The sequence below is a fragment of the Thermobia domestica genome, chromosome 13, assembly GCF_964235325.1.
Source record: "Thermobia domestica chromosome 13, izTheDome1.hap1.1, whole genome shotgun sequence".
In the NCBI taxonomy this organism is placed as follows: domain Eukaryota; kingdom Metazoa; phylum Arthropoda; class Insecta; order Zygentoma; family Lepismatidae; genus Thermobia; species Thermobia domestica.
The window spans coordinates 31,497,997-31,515,536 of record NC_137466.1 but is presented as its reverse complement, the minus strand read 5'-3'; the positions used below and the strand labels follow the sequence as shown (position 1 = coordinate 31,515,536).

The 17,540-nt window shown below is 37.3% G+C and overlaps 1 protein-coding gene across 2 annotated transcripts in view; it reads left to right on the top strand.

Annotated features, from left to right (window-relative positions):
* The window catches only part of LOC145668077 (degenerin mec-4-like), a 95,621-nt gene that overhangs the window by 75,951 nt on the left and 2,130 nt on the right, over positions 1–17,540 (top strand). The gene's annotated exons all lie outside the window — the stretch shown is intronic.

Sequence of the window (17,540 nt, the reverse complement as noted above, 5' to 3'; positions counted from 1 at the left end):
GAAATTTCTATTATTCAGTAAGCTGCATATTTTTACTTACTCTCTTTCGTATCTCTCAAGTTCTCTCCAACAGGGGAAACAACGAAGAGTAGCACATAAATGTTAATGTGTGCAAAAATCACATACATATCTGATCTTTAGTGATATTTCCTTCTTGTCCTGGATCCACATTTTTAACCTTTTGATTACCAAGCTCATTCTGCTAAGTAAAGCCGATGGTACTTGCTGACTTCTTTAAAAATGGAAACCTAAAAATGCAAAACCCGCAAAATAGAACTACTCAGAAAATATATGTGGCTGAGTATTTTCCAAACTAGGTGTGGGTAGGTTCTAAAATCAAACGCCATCAATATTGGAGGAAGAAATAAAGGTTATGGCATGGTTACGGTCATTTCCGCCATCCTGGTGGTAACCATATTGAATTAAATTTCATCAATTCAAACGTCAACATGGTAAAACGATATATCAAATTGCATCCTATTGCAGTTTAGTTAAAGATAATTGTGGCGGGGGCAATTAGTCAAAGCAATTTTAGGGTTTGACTAATTTTTGTATTCTGAAAGTAATAATTATGTACTATACACGCTCTGTAACACCACGACAACCACATTCGTCAATAGGGAGAACATATATGAACCACAAAAACAACAGACAAATGCCGTCACGTAACATGTTCCATATAACTCAGATCTCTTTTAGGCACTTTCGTAAACGTTTAACGCAATGGTTGTGCACTCTACGAGGAGAGTTGGGTGATATTTGTGCATAGGGTTCAGTGATTTTCATTTTCTGATAGGCAACGGCATTTATTTTATGTAGATACTCAATGAGTTTTAAGTGCCCCAGAGACAAAAATGTAAAGGAGTTAGATGGAGGGATCATGGCAGTCACTCAAATAGTCCACGTCGACCTTTTAATTTAGCTGCAGATTGTTCATTAAGGCACCTGACAACTTTGCCACCATAATTTGTCGGTGCGCAATTGTGTTCCCAATATTCGGGAAATGTATCATCTATATATTAAAATGTTAGATTTATATGTATGTTTCCAAAGAAAAGTTTATATGTTTGTCTTCAATTCTTTCGGCAATGAGATCTCGAAGACTACAAGTGCTAGAAACGTCGTTTTCGCTCGTCAATTCCAAATTTTCTGTAGATTTTCCGCTTCTGATTGAATATTAAAGAAACGGCCGTTATTTCTTTATTACATTTTTATTGGTACACTGGAAGTGTTGACTTTTTTAAATAAAAGTATATCCTACGAGTTATATATTTTAACACATACTTGTATATAGGAGTTTTATATCTCTCAGACGTTTGTTTCATGGCCAAATGATAATAAAAACGAAAGATAACATTTCTCGAGTCTAAGATGAATTTTTATTGTTTGGAATGTTTTGCCCAATGAACACCATACATCACTGACATTATAATTAATTGGTGTATGTAATATATTTGCTTATTACATGCTGCAAGCAAGAAGAAAGAAAACACTGATCATACATGAATTAGGAACTCCAACCGGAAGTACGCTCAATCCTGCAAACGATGCGAGATATTGAAAATATAATCAAAAAATCTCCGCTTTATTATGGCATCCCTTGCCGATTTTCAGCACGACGTCTTTCACTTGTGCCTGTAAAGAGACATGTGCAAATGTTGTAAGGACTGACAAGGAGATTTATGCTCAAGTGAATGATGCGCTGTATAGAGTGCGCAGATTCAGCTAATCTTTATTTTCGACGTGTTTGTATTTTCCAATCTCTGTAGGAGAAATCTGTTATGCTGTAATCCGTTAAGTCCACTTTTCTCTGAAAATGCTTTTTTGTCGTTGAAATAACTTTGAGATGCCTGCTATTTGTGCACTAAATGATATCGTGTAATACCCATTAGATCCAGATGACAAATGGCGTCAAAATTGTCATCTTATGTTAGACCCAGCTAAGTTCGTAGTAAGTTCTTTCCTTGACATGCTTTTAGACCTACCTGGATCTCTGGCCATTCATTGGAGTATTATAAGTCAGTAACTTTTAATGAAGCTTCTTGAAGGTCATGTGACTTCTCAGATCAATGTTCTGAAAACGAATACCATACAGAAAACCAGAGTTGCCAACAAGTTGATACAAAAAGTAGCTAAATGGGAGATGAAATCACTCCAATTTTGGTTGAAAAGTCGCTAAAAAAATATTCCTGAAATTCCGTTTTTCTCTCACCAAATGTGTGATCATATAAGTTATATCAGATATGTGATTAATTCAAGGCATAATATATCTACTCTAGAAAAGCGTATACGTAGAAACGTAAATCAATCATATATAACAAATAATAATTTCATTTTTGTACAATATATATATTTTTTTACTTCATGGTCAATTTCACTTCAACGAAATTAAAAATGAGTTTAGAAAAATGAACAAAAGTAAAAGTCTACACAGAAAAAAAAACTTATTTCCTATCCCCTTTGTTCCTCTAAACGGAAGCTCTGCAAACTAAAAGACACTAAAGTTTGCAGTTGGTCCCCGTTAGAGGGCAAGAGATACCAGCAACCAAAGCGGGAATAATGCTACGTACTTTGCCAGCTCCTCAACACTTGCGCTGATTCAAATAGTAAAAGGGAAATAAACATATATCTGAATTATTCGAGCTAATAGTACTTACCTACAGGTTTCGCAGCACAAAAGTCGCTAGATTTGTAACTAAGTCACCAAATTGTCATTCAAAAATCACCAAAAAAGTCGCCAATCGGAAAAATTATTTTTTGTCGCTATCCTGGAAGTCGAATCCCCTAGACTTAGCAACTTTGCCCCCAAATTGGCAACACTGCAGAAAACACTTAAACTTGAGTACATTGTACGTTTTAACTAATAAAAATCATGATGCTTAAAATTGAAATATGGTCTACATTTTTGAACCGAATTTACTTTATTCAAAACAATACAAGGTTGACAAACGAAACAATATTTTTAAAGCTATTTTAAACTTATTTTACGCTATTCTTACGCCAAAATCCGTTAAATCCAATTTTTCAGGCCAATAAAGTTCAAATGGCGTGCAGAGGTCACAGCTAAGACATATTCGTATTAGGCATTTCTCCATATCATTGTTATCTACAAATATTATTTTATTGTCGAGCAATTTTGACTGTTATTTGTTTCGATCTGCTCTAAAACTACTCAAGATGATTTTTAACACGGTTTAGCATAACAATCCTGGAAAGTTCCGAAAGTGAGGTTCTCATTTTTTTACACGGAAACTTTATTGCTAAAAGTAAATACATCATGGCCATAGGCGCCGACTTTGGGGGGCAGGGCACTTTTGGCTCCCTCAATATTTAAAGGTGGGGTCCTCGCCTCCTAATATAATCCAGTCGAGGAAGAATTAACAAAGAGGAGCAAGAATTTCTGTCATAAAATTTGTCGTGTCTTTAATTCAATATTAGGAACAGCCTTCTTATTCGATAGGAAAAACCATTTTGAAAACTATTTAATAGAACACTGAAGCTTCAACCAACACTCTGGCAGCACTGATATGATAAGTGAAGATTAATACGGTGCGCATACTTGCAGTGAAGTTCCCAAAATTTTGACTTGAATTTGTTTTAATGCCTTTAGGCAAATTTGACGTAGGTCGTGAATTTCCCAACGGTGTGGATGCAACGGACCGAGTTCTGGGGGCCTTCATCAAGCAGTTGATAGAAAATGGCTGAATATAACGATATATTTATTAATTGTTTTGGACCTCCAATATTTTCTTCCAGTCAGCGCCTATGACTATGCCATTACACAACATGCACAATTTTTCGATATAGTGGAACCGACATTGAGACATTTGTCGTAACTAGTGCTCTCAACAGGTCGGGTAGGGTCGGGTAGGGTCGGGTTGAAGACCGACCCGATCCGACCCATGACTTAAATTGACTGACCCGACCCGAACTGACCCGAGTGACCCAACCCAACAACCGACCCAAGCTGACCCGAGTAACCTGACCTCACAATCTAACCCGTTTGAGAGAACTTGAACCTTACAAAGGTGCCACCAGAAAAAAAAAGTTGGCTGGCCAATTCGTATGCATAAACCATTGCTTCGGCTTTTTTATTTGTAGTATAATTATCCTCCTCCTCCTCAGTGTTCTGCCATTAATGACGGGCAAGTTTCCATGAGCTAGGTAAAAATCTTCCATTTTTGCGATTTCCCGCTAATATCTTCGTCGCAACTCAACATATTGTACTATCCTCCTTATTACAATCTATCAATTGCGACCTTCTTACACACTCTCGCTCTCCTGATATCACCCCCTTAATTACATCTCTCAAAATGCAATCCCTTCGCAAAATCGAAACTTGTGACCCATCCATTTTTTCGCTTCCTTATATCCTCCAATATTGCTCTCGTCTCTTGCATTTTTCCAGCATTTCCTAATTCGTTTTCCTCTCTACAAAGCTAACCTTCTCTATTTTCCTCCACATCCAAATTTCCAAGATTAAAATTCAGGCAATCAACTTCCAAAGTCAAAATAAAATTTTTAGTCTGAAGACAAGGTAATTTTCTAGTAAGGAATGCATTTAGAACTTCTTTAAATAATTTTTGCTGTGTAATAAAGTATAAACAAAAATTTCATCACGTTAACATTCCGATTTTTCTATTTAAAAACAGCATTGGTGTCTGATAGAATCATAAGGAACTAATTGCACTGAAATATCGTATTCTGTAGGGAATTACCTTTTAATTTTTATCTAGAAAATATTTGCAACGTTATATAAAATGAGCGAGTAATTTAGTGCCGAGAAAGTCAAATCACTACTGCAGTAATAATAATAATAATAATAATAATAATAATAATAATAATAATAATAATAATAATAATAATAATAATACGAAGGTGACCAAGAAAGTTCTGTCTCTTTTAGTGAAGGCCTATGTTCAATTGGCCCTCACACCGTGAGTTGAATGCGAATGGAGATATGGCGAAGGTCAGTTGTTGGACGAGACGAGACGAGACGAGACAGAATTTTCGTGACGGGCTACGAGACGATACAGAGCTCTTTCAGTAGAAACATATGTACTTTTCGAGACGGGACTACCTTCACGACACATTTTCGAGACGAGAATGCCCCAAACCTGGTCTCGTGAGCAACACTAGCGGGTATATCCAAGACACTACGTGGTTGTGGCTGTTCAGTTACACCGTGAACGTGCGTAAGGACAGAGTGAACATGAGACCTCCACAGAGCGTCATAAGGTCTTGTTTTCTGTACGAGTTCAAACTGGGGTAAAACGTTGCTCCGCGGGGGATGGAAGATATGCCAGGCCTTTCGTGAGGGTGTCGTGACTACGCAAACAGCAGCGGTGATTTAACAAGTTTAAGGACGGTGACGAAACACTCGAAGACGCACCACGTGCTGGAAGACAAACACATGTTCAAAATAAAGATCTTCAGGCAGCAATTGAGGCGAAGACAGACATGTGAGGAACTGGTACTACAATTCACTGTGAGTAGAGAAACCATTCGGCACCACCTCCCATCAACTTGGGAAGCACTGCCAGTTGGGTTGATGGGTCTCACATGATTTGACTTTGGGCTAGTGTGACCACTCAGCAAAAATATTTCGTACTAACTTATGCAGAAAAACATACTAGATCTAGAGAAAAAGTACTAAAATTTTATCTGCTCCCGTTTCATCCTATTTATAACATTTTACGATATTAATATCTTATTAGAAGGTTTCCAGCAGCTCCCTTCCCCTGTGAGTGGAGGAGTGACCCAACACATTCTTGAAAGAACCCCCAACATTAAATTTTTTACAGTCAAAATTCGACAGATGGTATCTGTCGTGCAGTTTCTTCGTATTGTTGTTTACTGACGACATCTCGCCTTTCAAGGTTGTAAATAGTGCGACATAATTCATTTTCTTACCTCCATCCTACAGTAACACTTGCCCCAAAAGCATTTGCCGCTATTCATAAAGAAGTACTACGTCTATCATCCCTTTTCCCTATGAATTATCAAGAGGCGAACAACTAACCACTTCCAGAATTCCTTCTCGTTGGAGGAGCTGACCGGACGGCACCTATGTTCCACTTCCGCTTTTGTAAATACCACTGTTAAAAAAAAAAGTTACCAGAACAGTGAAATTTTCGTACATTGTCAAATTTTCATGAGATTCCTTTTTCTCTCGCAAATGTATTTATGAGAAAAGAAGAGAAGAAAAGTACTAGATTTGTTGGTGAACGTACTAGAACACTAAAGTATTATAAAATGTAGTAGAAAGTACTAGCGATGGTCTCACTGCTTCGGGCCAGAAAGCAACGCGAGTAGACACCCGTGTTTCTTTGTTGTCTCTTCTGAGCAAGGAGCCATTTCTGGACAGGGTGTTGACATGTGATGAGAAGTGGGTCTTGTACGAAGTTCCACGGCGCCGTCATCGTTGGTTAGCATCCCATGAACCGGTTCAAAAACAGCCCAAACCAGCACTACACCAGAAGATTCTCCTGTGTATTAATTGGACTGCTCGCGGCATCGTCCATTGGGAACTGCTACCAGCTGGTCAGAGCGTCAATGCAACTATGTACTGTCAGCAGTTGAGCCGTGTTCAAGACAAACTCAAAACTCTGTAGCCAACACTTCTGAATCGCAAAGGAGTCCTCCTGTTACAGGACAACGCTAAGCTCCACGTGGCCATGATGACCCAGGACACCATTCTACGCCTTGGAAGGGAGACACTATTGGATCCGCCATACTCCATGGACATTGCACCGTCCGATTATCACCTGTTCCATTCCTTGGGCAATCACCTTAGAGGACCCCAGTTCAAATCGCTAGTAGAGGTGCAATATGCACTTGATACCTTCTTCGCTTCACGTTCCACCAAGTTCTACCGCGATGGAATCCATAGCCTTCCAAAACATTGGCGAAAAGTCGTGGATGCTGATGGAGACTATTTTTGATATTCCAGGTACGTCTTAGGTTGCATATCAATGCTCTCTTAGCCTTGGTGCATGACGTGGGACGTTAACTAGATATTTCATTTCAATTTAATTTAATGTGATATTTAACTTGACATAAAAACGCAGAAAGGAAAAAAGTCAGTCTAATATTAATTACAATTACCGTACCAATTAGTTAATATAGGCTTAAATTAAAATTTGATTGCTATTTCAGCTACAATTAGTCACAATTGTCATTCATTCACCAACTTCGAATTGAATTCTACAACAAAGCTCCTTATAATATTTCAAAATAAGTGAAGAACGTGAACCATCAAATGTTATACATGGAGAATCTGCACTCAATATCAGGTTATACAATGGAAGAATATTAAAAACAACAATTTCTTTCTGGCTCAGTTTCATTATATGTAAACTGAAATAAAATAACTCGAAAATACGTAATGAAAAGTACATATGTTATATTCCATACCTTTCCAAGCACTTGCGAAGGGCGAAACATGGACTTCTATTTTCAAAATGGGTACTTTATGGCTACTAAAAATAAAAACAATATTTTGAGAACTATTATTGTTTGCATTAGAACAGGATTTTTTTCTTTAATTATTTAACATAAATTTATCTCCACCCAAGGGCGCCGATTTCTCTAAAAATTTGGGGGGGGCATTCAGATTCAGAAGGTATATATATGAGAATTTTAAACAAATTGCACTCAAATTATGCCAAATATTGTATATTCATAAATATATTAGGGGGCCCACCTGAGCTTTGGGGGGGCGTGCCCCCTGGCCAACCCGGGATCGGCGCCCCTGCCTCCACCTTGTCGTTTTAATGTAAAACCAGGAAACGAAGTTTTCTTAACAAATACGGAACACATAAACATTGTATGTGTGAGTTTCATTAACTTACACAGCGAAAATAAAGTGAAGAGAACAAGAAAGGACAAAATATTTTTTATGTAGATTAAAGAAATGGGTGTAATGCATTGATCACAATTTAATATTCATATAAACTACTTAACTACTTGCATATATATATATATATACTCTGTAAAGAAAAAAAATAGGGCCCCTCAATTTTGAAAGTAAGTCGTCTTGTGAACAAGGCATAATTGTTGCTTTGGTCAACTAAGGTAAGTGAAATGAAATGAAATTTTTGAGTTTTACGTCCCACGGTTATGCCGGTTAGGCTAAAGGAGACGGTGAGGATGAGAGATGAATGAAATGGTGAAATGAAGAAAGTGGGAGGAAACAGAAGAATCCCGAGAAAACCCACGCACACGGTGTTTGTCCACCACAAAGTTCACTTGGCGGGAGCAGGGTTTGAACCCGGGACCCCAAACACCAGAGGTGAACGCTCTACCACTGAGCCACCGCGGCCCTAACTAAGGTAAGTATCTAAGGCAAATGGATAGAATACTCAAAGTCCACCAATAGACAGCAAAAATAACAATTCACAAACAAACAAACAAAAAAGCATAACAAATCACCCCTTTGTCAACAGTGAGATAGAGAAAAGAACACATCACCCAGAGCAGATTGGTAAATAAAATCAATAGCACTGTAGAATTAAGGAATATGTTTCTGACAATTCTCTTCTGTAATTTGAGATGAGCTTGGAATTGCAGTTGCTCGTACAGCTGTATTGTCTTGACTGTGCAAAGAGCATATTAGGAAGAAGAAACTGCGTAAGAAGTCGAAGCTGACAAAAGCAGAAGGAGTATCAACACGTAGATTAGTGGGCCGATATCAACTGGGACTTAGGGCAACTGGAAGCGTAAGTTTCTCTGATGAATAAACATTTAAAATAGTGAGAAACGATGGTGGTTTGAAGTTGTAGATACGAACGAGCGAGAACCTTGACAAGGATTGTGTTTCAGACACGCAAAAATTCAGTAATTAAGTGATGGTATTTGCTTCCTTCACCGCTAAAGGCGTCAGAAGGATGGAAATATGTGAAGGGTCAGTTGATGGAAAAAAAAAAAAAAATGGAACGTAAAGTTCTTACAACAACTAAAAATTACTTTACTGAAGAAAATATGGATTACTTCGTTTTCCAGGACGATAATGCTTCATGTCACCAAGCGAAAATCGTTAATAAGTGGTTCAAGAATGTGAGTATTCAGGGACTCTTGTGGCGTCCCAACTCGCCTGACATTAATCCAATTGAAAATTTGTGAATGAATGCGAGCATAAGACTGAATGTAAAATTACCTCGAATAGATGGAAGTCATGGAACAGATAATTTGAATGTAGTTCCATGAAATCGAGGTTGCAATTTATAGTAGCCTTGTTACCGAGTAGCTTCGACGATTTGCTGTACTGCAGAAAGAACATGGTGGGCATACAAAATCCCAGTTTGCTGTATTGTACCTCCCGATGTTTGTGCACAATATATCTTACCCTCAAGACATTCTATTTTCTGTTTTGTTCTATTCTTGTTATTTAATTTTACTTTCATGTATAACTCATTCTACAAATAATTTTGTTCAAAACAAACATTACTTATATATGCATATAAATTCATTAAATAAATGTCAATTACTTAAAATTGTGGCCCAAGTGTTAAGAATGAACTGCTCATTGGGAATATCCATTGTAATATCAGGAATTTATGTAAAATATCATATTGGTTAGCGTATCGTGTGAAAACCATACCCGAGCATGTGTCACTATTTTTTCTTTACAGAGTGTATAAATGCGCCCAATGCTTTTTCTGTTACACTGATTTCGTCAATTTACTCCACTAAAAGTCATTTTCTCCTTTCAAAATGCGATTGTAAATTCATTGCCAACAACCCCCCCACACACATTGATTAAATTATTTTTAAGTTACTGGAAAAATTAAAATCTAGAAATGCATATGCACTTTCGATTCCGATAGTACATCCCTAAATTTCAAAGATAAGAATAGTTGATTTCATTTCTTGTCCATTTCCAAATTGTGGAAAATAGTCCCACGCTAATAAATTCCATTCATATACTTTATTCTTCGGTATCACAACGTGAATTAGATCACTTCTAGGATACGGGAGAAAGTACATAAGATGATGAATCATTTTTTATGACCAAAAATATTGAGTAGTTTTAACTAAGTAAATGAAATTTACTTCAAATCCGCACTTGAAAGAGTCCGTGTGTGAATTCTGGTTTGAAAATATGGAATTAAAATAATAATTATAATTATTCTTCTCCGGGGCAGGTATATGTGTTGCATCGCTTTGGAACAGAACAAAACGTGTTGATTCATACGATGTATATTGTTTAGAAGGTTTCAGAAATTAGACTGGAATGAAATGCTTATTCTACCAGCTGGAACAAAATACTCTTTACCTGAAAACCAGTTTTCTTCTTAGCCTGAAAAATGCTATTCTGTTTTTAGGAATCAATTTCTACGAATTATGTTATTTCATTGTGCTGTAGTTTACCGTTAATTTAAACGATCTTCTCTATCCGCCATATTTTCTCAAACACTAAAGAGAAGCAGAAAGTTAAAGAATTATACAACTATTATTGAAAATATTTAAAATCTTAAGAAAGTCCCTACAAATTGCAGCAAAAACCCCAAATTAAGCTTTTAAACGACCGCACAACAACATAACGTAACTACAAAATCTTCGTAAAATTACGATCGATCGACTTGAAAACTAGAATAGCAATCGACAGACAGTTCTTAAATCACAAATAGCCTCTCAAGTAGGACCAGGGATTAGAGACCTGCACGGGCCGAATTTTTCGGCCCGAGCCCAATCCAGCCCGAATGTACCTAGGCCCGGCCCAGACCGGGCCCGAAAAACTTTGCAGATTTTCGGCCCGAGCCCGGCCCGGCCCGATGAGTTTTTTTAAAATTCTTGGCCCAAGCCCGGCCCAGATAAATTTTAAAAGTTTCATTTTGTAACATTTTTCACGGACACACTTCTTCAATGTTTGCCTTTATTCTAATTATCGTTTAACGAAAGTCAATAATTATTAAAGAATTGCAATTAATCGGCCCCAGCCCGGCCCGACCTGAAGAGAAATAAGTGTCGGCCCGCCCAAGCCCGGCCCGGCCCAAAGAAATAACAGAGTCGGCCCGCCCAAGCCCTGCCCGGTCCATGCAGGTCTCTACCAGGGATGGATATTTCTGAAACCGAAAAGATCTTACGAAAACCCTCGAAATTACCATATATTGACCAAAATTATTATTAATAATAAAAATAAAATAATATTTTTAAAAAAATGTGGCTGACATAAGCTCATTAGGATTCGTTTTCTATTACTCATCTTACAGTAGTAAAAAAAGTAATAGAAAAGAAATTTCCCTATTAATTTTCTAATTCGCCCTATTATTTGTTTCTATAGCTCTGAATTTAACGGTTCGGTATATGTAGCGCCCGTAGATTTAGCACCCAGTATTTCTAGCTCACAGAAGGAATTTTATGTTGATTTTATCTCACAATCAGGGATGTCCAGTTCATTTTACCACTCTTTCCACAGGTCGTTAATTCATGTTATTTTCTTACATCTATGTTCCGTGTACTTACCGTCCACTAAGTAAAACTGTTATGAAGAGGGAGAGAGAAAGAGACAGTGAGACCAGCCGATAGTACTGATTATGACGTTTCAGTGAATCATAACATCCGGGGGTAAGGGTGACACGCAGAAACGTAGTTATATATATATATATATTTTGTGTGTGTGTGTGTGTGTTAACTTTAGCAAGATATAAACTTGTAGAAAATTTTAGGAGGGCAGTAGTGTTTTTATATACCCAAAACTATAAGTTATTATAACTTTACATAAATTATGATACAAGATGTCTGGAAGAACGGGGGCTGAGGACAATTTGCCACTAAAATTCGACAAAGCGCACTATTTGCCACCACTTTTCATCGACAGAAGCAGTTTAAGAGACATTTTTATTTAATTTTTTGTTGGATGTATCAATGATGATGATTAGGAAAGTAAGAAGCATATTAGATCCAAAGATTGTATAACTGTACGCCGTGGCATGCAATGCTCTACCAATATTTAAATGTACAATAACTAAGATTATATATGTAGCTTTTAATGTGAAAACTATGTAAAACAGACTATCTAGAATACCGCAATGAGGATAAGGCATACAAAAAACGGTGAACATATTCTCACGACTGAAAACCGGGACAAAATGTAAACTGGCGAAACACCGGGATAAGAATCTTCATGGAGACCACGGTGGTTCAGTGGTAGAAACACTCACGTCTGGTTCATGGGGTCCCTGGTTTGATCTCATCTTGCGTCAAATGGGCTTTATGATAGTCAGACGCTGCGTGCATGAATAAACTCGGGGTTCTCTCGTTTTCTCTCACTTTCTTCATTCCACCATTTCATTCATTCTCACAATCACCGTCTCCTCTATCCTACTCCTATCTCCTTAATCGTGGAATGTAAAATCCAAAGATTTCATTTCATTTCAAGAACTTCCAAACCGGGACTGTCCCGGTAAAAACCTGACATATGGTAACTCTGACTATATAACAACATCGGGTTCGATACTAAAAAAGAAAAAAAGTCAAATTATCATATGGTATTACACAGTTTCAAAAAAAAAAAAAAAACATCTAACAAGCTAGCCGCTTAAGTCTGATACATATTTAACAACTTTATGCATAACAAAAATCTATATAGTTAAGCAATTGATATCATACACTACAAGCACTGAAAAACAACGTAACGTTCTATAATAAAAAGAACGTTACTTTACGAACTAATAAGTTAATCGCTCTACGAACCTTATTGTACACATTATACCCTAAAGTTACATCCTTATTCAGTAATCAATCCCAATCACATATTGAACGAGTATAGTCTTTCCTTGAGAATAATCCATCACTAAGTTGAACAAGCGCCTTTGAAGGCTAGTCGTCTTCCATTTTACCCTCTTCTTCGGTAATTCATCTCGCTATTCTTTTTCGATGCAGTTAAAACAATGGCCTCATCCTTTTGTAACGTCCATCCACAAGGAAGGATGGACAGGTTCAACCTTTTGGAATTTCAAATTCGAAGCTTCTGTCAATTAACTCGTTCGTGTCTCTTTCTGTAATGTTGCTATATAAACGGGTATGTTGCGAGGGAAAAAAGAGGCTAGCAAAGAAATCGAATCGTAAGATCATCATAAGATGAAAGTCGCATACTCCAGAGACTACCTGATACGTAATGTTGATCAAAATAAATTAGGAATTCTTCAGTTTATTCTGGTACGATTTGCTATAAGTAATCCATCCCTTCTGAGAGAAGGAAAACAAATCCGTCCACCACTCCATAGAAATCGGACTTTCTCATTCTCCCTGAAAAATTCGCCAATCCCAACTGCTGCAGTATGTACTTCGTGTTCGTGTGACTTGTCTGGAACGCTTTGGCTTACGACTTCCCTCACTTGCCACGTCTGGTTGTGAATTTAGTTTACATATTCCAATATTTGTTTTTTTTTTTTATCCCTCTCCGCTGGTCTAGTGGCAAGCACGCAAGCCTTTGGCGTATATCTACCTGCCAAATTTTATCAAAATCGGAGTGTTACACTTGGAAAATGTTACATGTCAGTACATTCATGTAGCTTGCATTTGCGGCAGAAAGTTCTTGTTTTGTGCTCCGCCTTTGCTGGAGAGACTTTCTTAGGCTGTTCCTCTTCAGTATGCTGGGAAGCTTGTATTCTCCGTGATTTCTTCTCAACGTTGGCGAACTGCTAACCAGACAAAATGAAGAATTTACGGCATTTCACACTTTTTAATGTTTGTTTCTCGTTTGAAATTACGCTTTGATGACACAGTACCATAAGTGTTGAGTTCACTTACATCAGTTATGTAAAATACTGTCATAGGCCATTTTGTCCATTGTTTTGTGGTTTAACAGCGAGCCATATGATTGTTAGTGTGAACGTATGATTTTGTTGTGTTGTAATATATGATAACTTTGAGTTTTTCGCTCCGCTCTAGAAGTGACCACTTCAGGATAGTTGTTCACTGTGTTTTGCAACTGTAAAATGGCTGATTTTACTGGGTATATATTGTCAAAAGAGACGGCGCACCCAAAGAATGAGAAGTTGTTCGTCTACAGTCATATTATATGTAAGAATAAAATTATATTGCAGAGTGTGTGAAGAATCTACAATTTCACGAATTAGGAACAGTTCGTCATCAGGTATTCTAATAGCGCTGACGTTGTCATCAAAACATAAGGCAGCCCTTGTAGGATCGCTTTTCTCTGGAGTTTTGCTTTTTGCATTAGCACGTGCTTTTTGCATTAGCCAGTGGCGTATTTAGGGGGGTGGCTTCCGGGCTTAAGCCCCCCGAAATCTTACTTAGTATAGTAAAGTAAATGAAATATCTTGCAGAATTTTCACATTTCCAGGCAAAGCCCCCCCCCCCCAAAGTTAGCAAAGCCCCTCTCGAAACAAAATCGTAAATACGCCACTGGCATTATCTATAGGTGCTACGCTTTAAACTTCTAACCCATCCTCTGGATAAGAAAACTACTCAACGTCTCATTTCAATATCGGTACCTGAACAAGAAACTTCAGTTGCATTTGTATATAAGTCTACTAATATCTTATCGTCTGTCGGGAATCAATTTCTTCATCGTTTATTGATTTACCAAAAATATTCCTCCTCCACCATCAATAGTTAGTGATCTGTTAGTCTACCACGTGCAATGATCAAAACACACTAACAATAAACAAAACTTTACATACAATCAGTAGTAAAGCCAGGATTTCTATTCGGGGGGTCAGTCTCCTACTCCGGGAAATTCTTTTTTGTCAATGTGGAGATTGAAAGCCCAAATTAGGTTTCATTCTAGCAACTTTTAAAAATTGGGGGGCTTGGGAGTCCAAATCCCCGGAAAATCCCCCTGGATACGCAACTGCGTACAATGGAAAAATTAATACAATTAATACAAGTTTGATAGACAAAAACAACTATTATGCTTCTGACAAGGGACTTATATAAGTGAATAAATAAAGAAAAGCTGCTACTAAAATAAACAAAATTGCAAATAATTAAATCAATCAAACTACATAATAACACATAAAGACGCAATATGTTATATCTGACTTCAGTGGGACAGTTAGAAGATTATCAGAACGTTAACTCCGCTGCGAGCCACAATCTCAATCTACGCTGAATCTATCCTCATATTTCTTCATTAAGGCTCGAGTTTAATGGACCAATCGGTATCCAATGCTATAAATTTTAAAAACTATCATTTTACTCAGGAAATGAAAAAAATTCTTAAATAACATAATACAAGAACACAACCAGGGAAATGTCATAGAATCTCAATACTTACTAAACCTTAGTAATTATTAAAGAAAGTATGCGTACGAGTGCAATGGACCCACCTGATAGTCCTAGGGTTAAAAGTGCATCCTTATATGGATATTTAGATAGAGGAAATACTAGTTCTTGCCAAATTTCTTTAACTACTTGCGATATGTTCCATTATTTTCAAACTAGGGTTTAAAATGTGATTTATTGTTTTTTGGGCAGCTATAACACTGAAAGGAGTCGTTTTATGACACATATTTATTAGAACGTTTTATTTTCAATTGATATAAAGAATTACCCAGCAAATTTTGGCAGTTGAATTTTTTGACACCCTGTATTTATGATAGGAAATGAAGTTATGTAATGTGCATAAATAATTGCTGTTTTCCATGCAGTAGTATTTGCATTAAGGTGCGTATAATTATTATTATTTAAAATTATATAAATTTTAAGATAAAACTGGCACACGAATTCACATCCATATATGAAAATCTCATAGGTGATATGGTAATGCTCTTAAGTCGTAATTAAATTGTACGTAATTACAGATGTACGTACATGAAAAGTCAGAGTGTTAGAGCTGACGGTGGTGAACAGAAGAGGAAGAAAAGAACACATTTCTTTCAACTTGCCTAAGGGATTTTAAAAGTGACATGACAATTGTGCAGCAAGAAAAATCCTTGTTCTTTAGTCTTCAAAAGAGAGGGGATGGGGATAGATGATATGAGTATGAAATTACATTTATACAAATAAACTAGTTCTCTCTTTGGTCAACCCTAGCACACTGATAAGCATCAAATATTTTCTAGGCGCTAAGTATACGATATTATATGTGGGCGCTAAATCTACGGGCGCTAAGTATACTCCACGAATTTAACCTTGGAAATTCTCCCGTAGAGAACTGACCGAAACATCCTCGGTGCTGAAAATTATGAAGCAACGGTTAACATGCGACTAAACGTACGAACTTGTAGCGTGAGTTTACGCTATCTAAACAAAGTCAGCCATAATTGAGACTGAATTTCAGTGACATTGCTACTAGAAATTAACGAAATATTCGCGTCTAAAGGAACCTGGTTCTCTTATGTGAGAACGCTTGATTAGTTAATGGGAACTACGCAAGTGGGGTGCGGACTGGGATTCCGGCTTCATTTAGACAGAGCAAAATAAACTTTATTTTAGTCTCGGGTAGCGACCACAGAACAAGCCCTACTGAAGCTAAAATTCATTCATTGCTAGAGGTCACAAGGCGAAACGGGAAAATGCGAACAGTGCAGGAACCATGAGTGAAATACGCTATTATTATTATTGCTGTTGTCAACAACAACAATAATAATCCATGGCTCAAAAACTAGAAGGGCTTTATCTTCCAGATGACTTTCGTTTAAGTGGCGTTTCACGTGATCAGCACGACGACGCTTTTCGCCACTGTTTCTACCTTCTTTGAGAGGATTATGACACATACCGATCTATGAAGCTTTCCAGTTTGCCTCATGACACTGGGTGAACGCCAAAATGCACTCCCATTGGGATTAAACCCGGACCACGTGTACCGAAGTCTTACACGTTAACCACTAGCTAGACCAAGCGGGACGTTTGTATATGCATCTTAGGGAATATTTGGCACTTTTGGGGTTTGGTTATTTCTTTTTATAACTGATACCAATGTCCGACGTGGGAGAAAATTTTTTTCTTGCTTTAATTCTATGTGACGAAATTTTTCTTGAAGATCAGTGTTCTCAGCTGCTCGGTAGGCAGGGGGTCTTCTCGGAAGGCAGTAGCAAGAGTCTCTTGGCGGAGACAAAAGGAAATTGTTTAACTAAAATGATAAGGGTTGAGGAAACGGGAGAACACCTGTGATTTCTTCCAACCCTTCAACTTTCATTCCATAATATATTCTTATGATTCCGGGACCCGTGCCATTTTGATTCTTCTTTCTCGGTAATTAAAAATCAAGTAAGGAGATACATAATATGAATTTTGTAATTGAAAATTTTAAAACACAGAATGACAATTAATTACAAACCAATCACTAATTTTATTTCATCACTTTCAGCCCAAAAATGAAATTCAAACTATTTGCACCCTGGGTCTTGGTCATTAATACTCCGTCTTATTCATTGTCTTGCACAGTCAAGTCTCAACCCTGCATTCCGTAGTCTTGGTGGTCTTTCATGCTATACAAGAACCAAGAATGTTAGCCTCGTCGGTACAAATGAAGACCAAGTGTGATTTTGATTATGGTCTTTCATACTATACGGAAAGCAAGAAAATATGCTCATCGCTACTTGGTGATCACCAAAACAAGGTCAAGA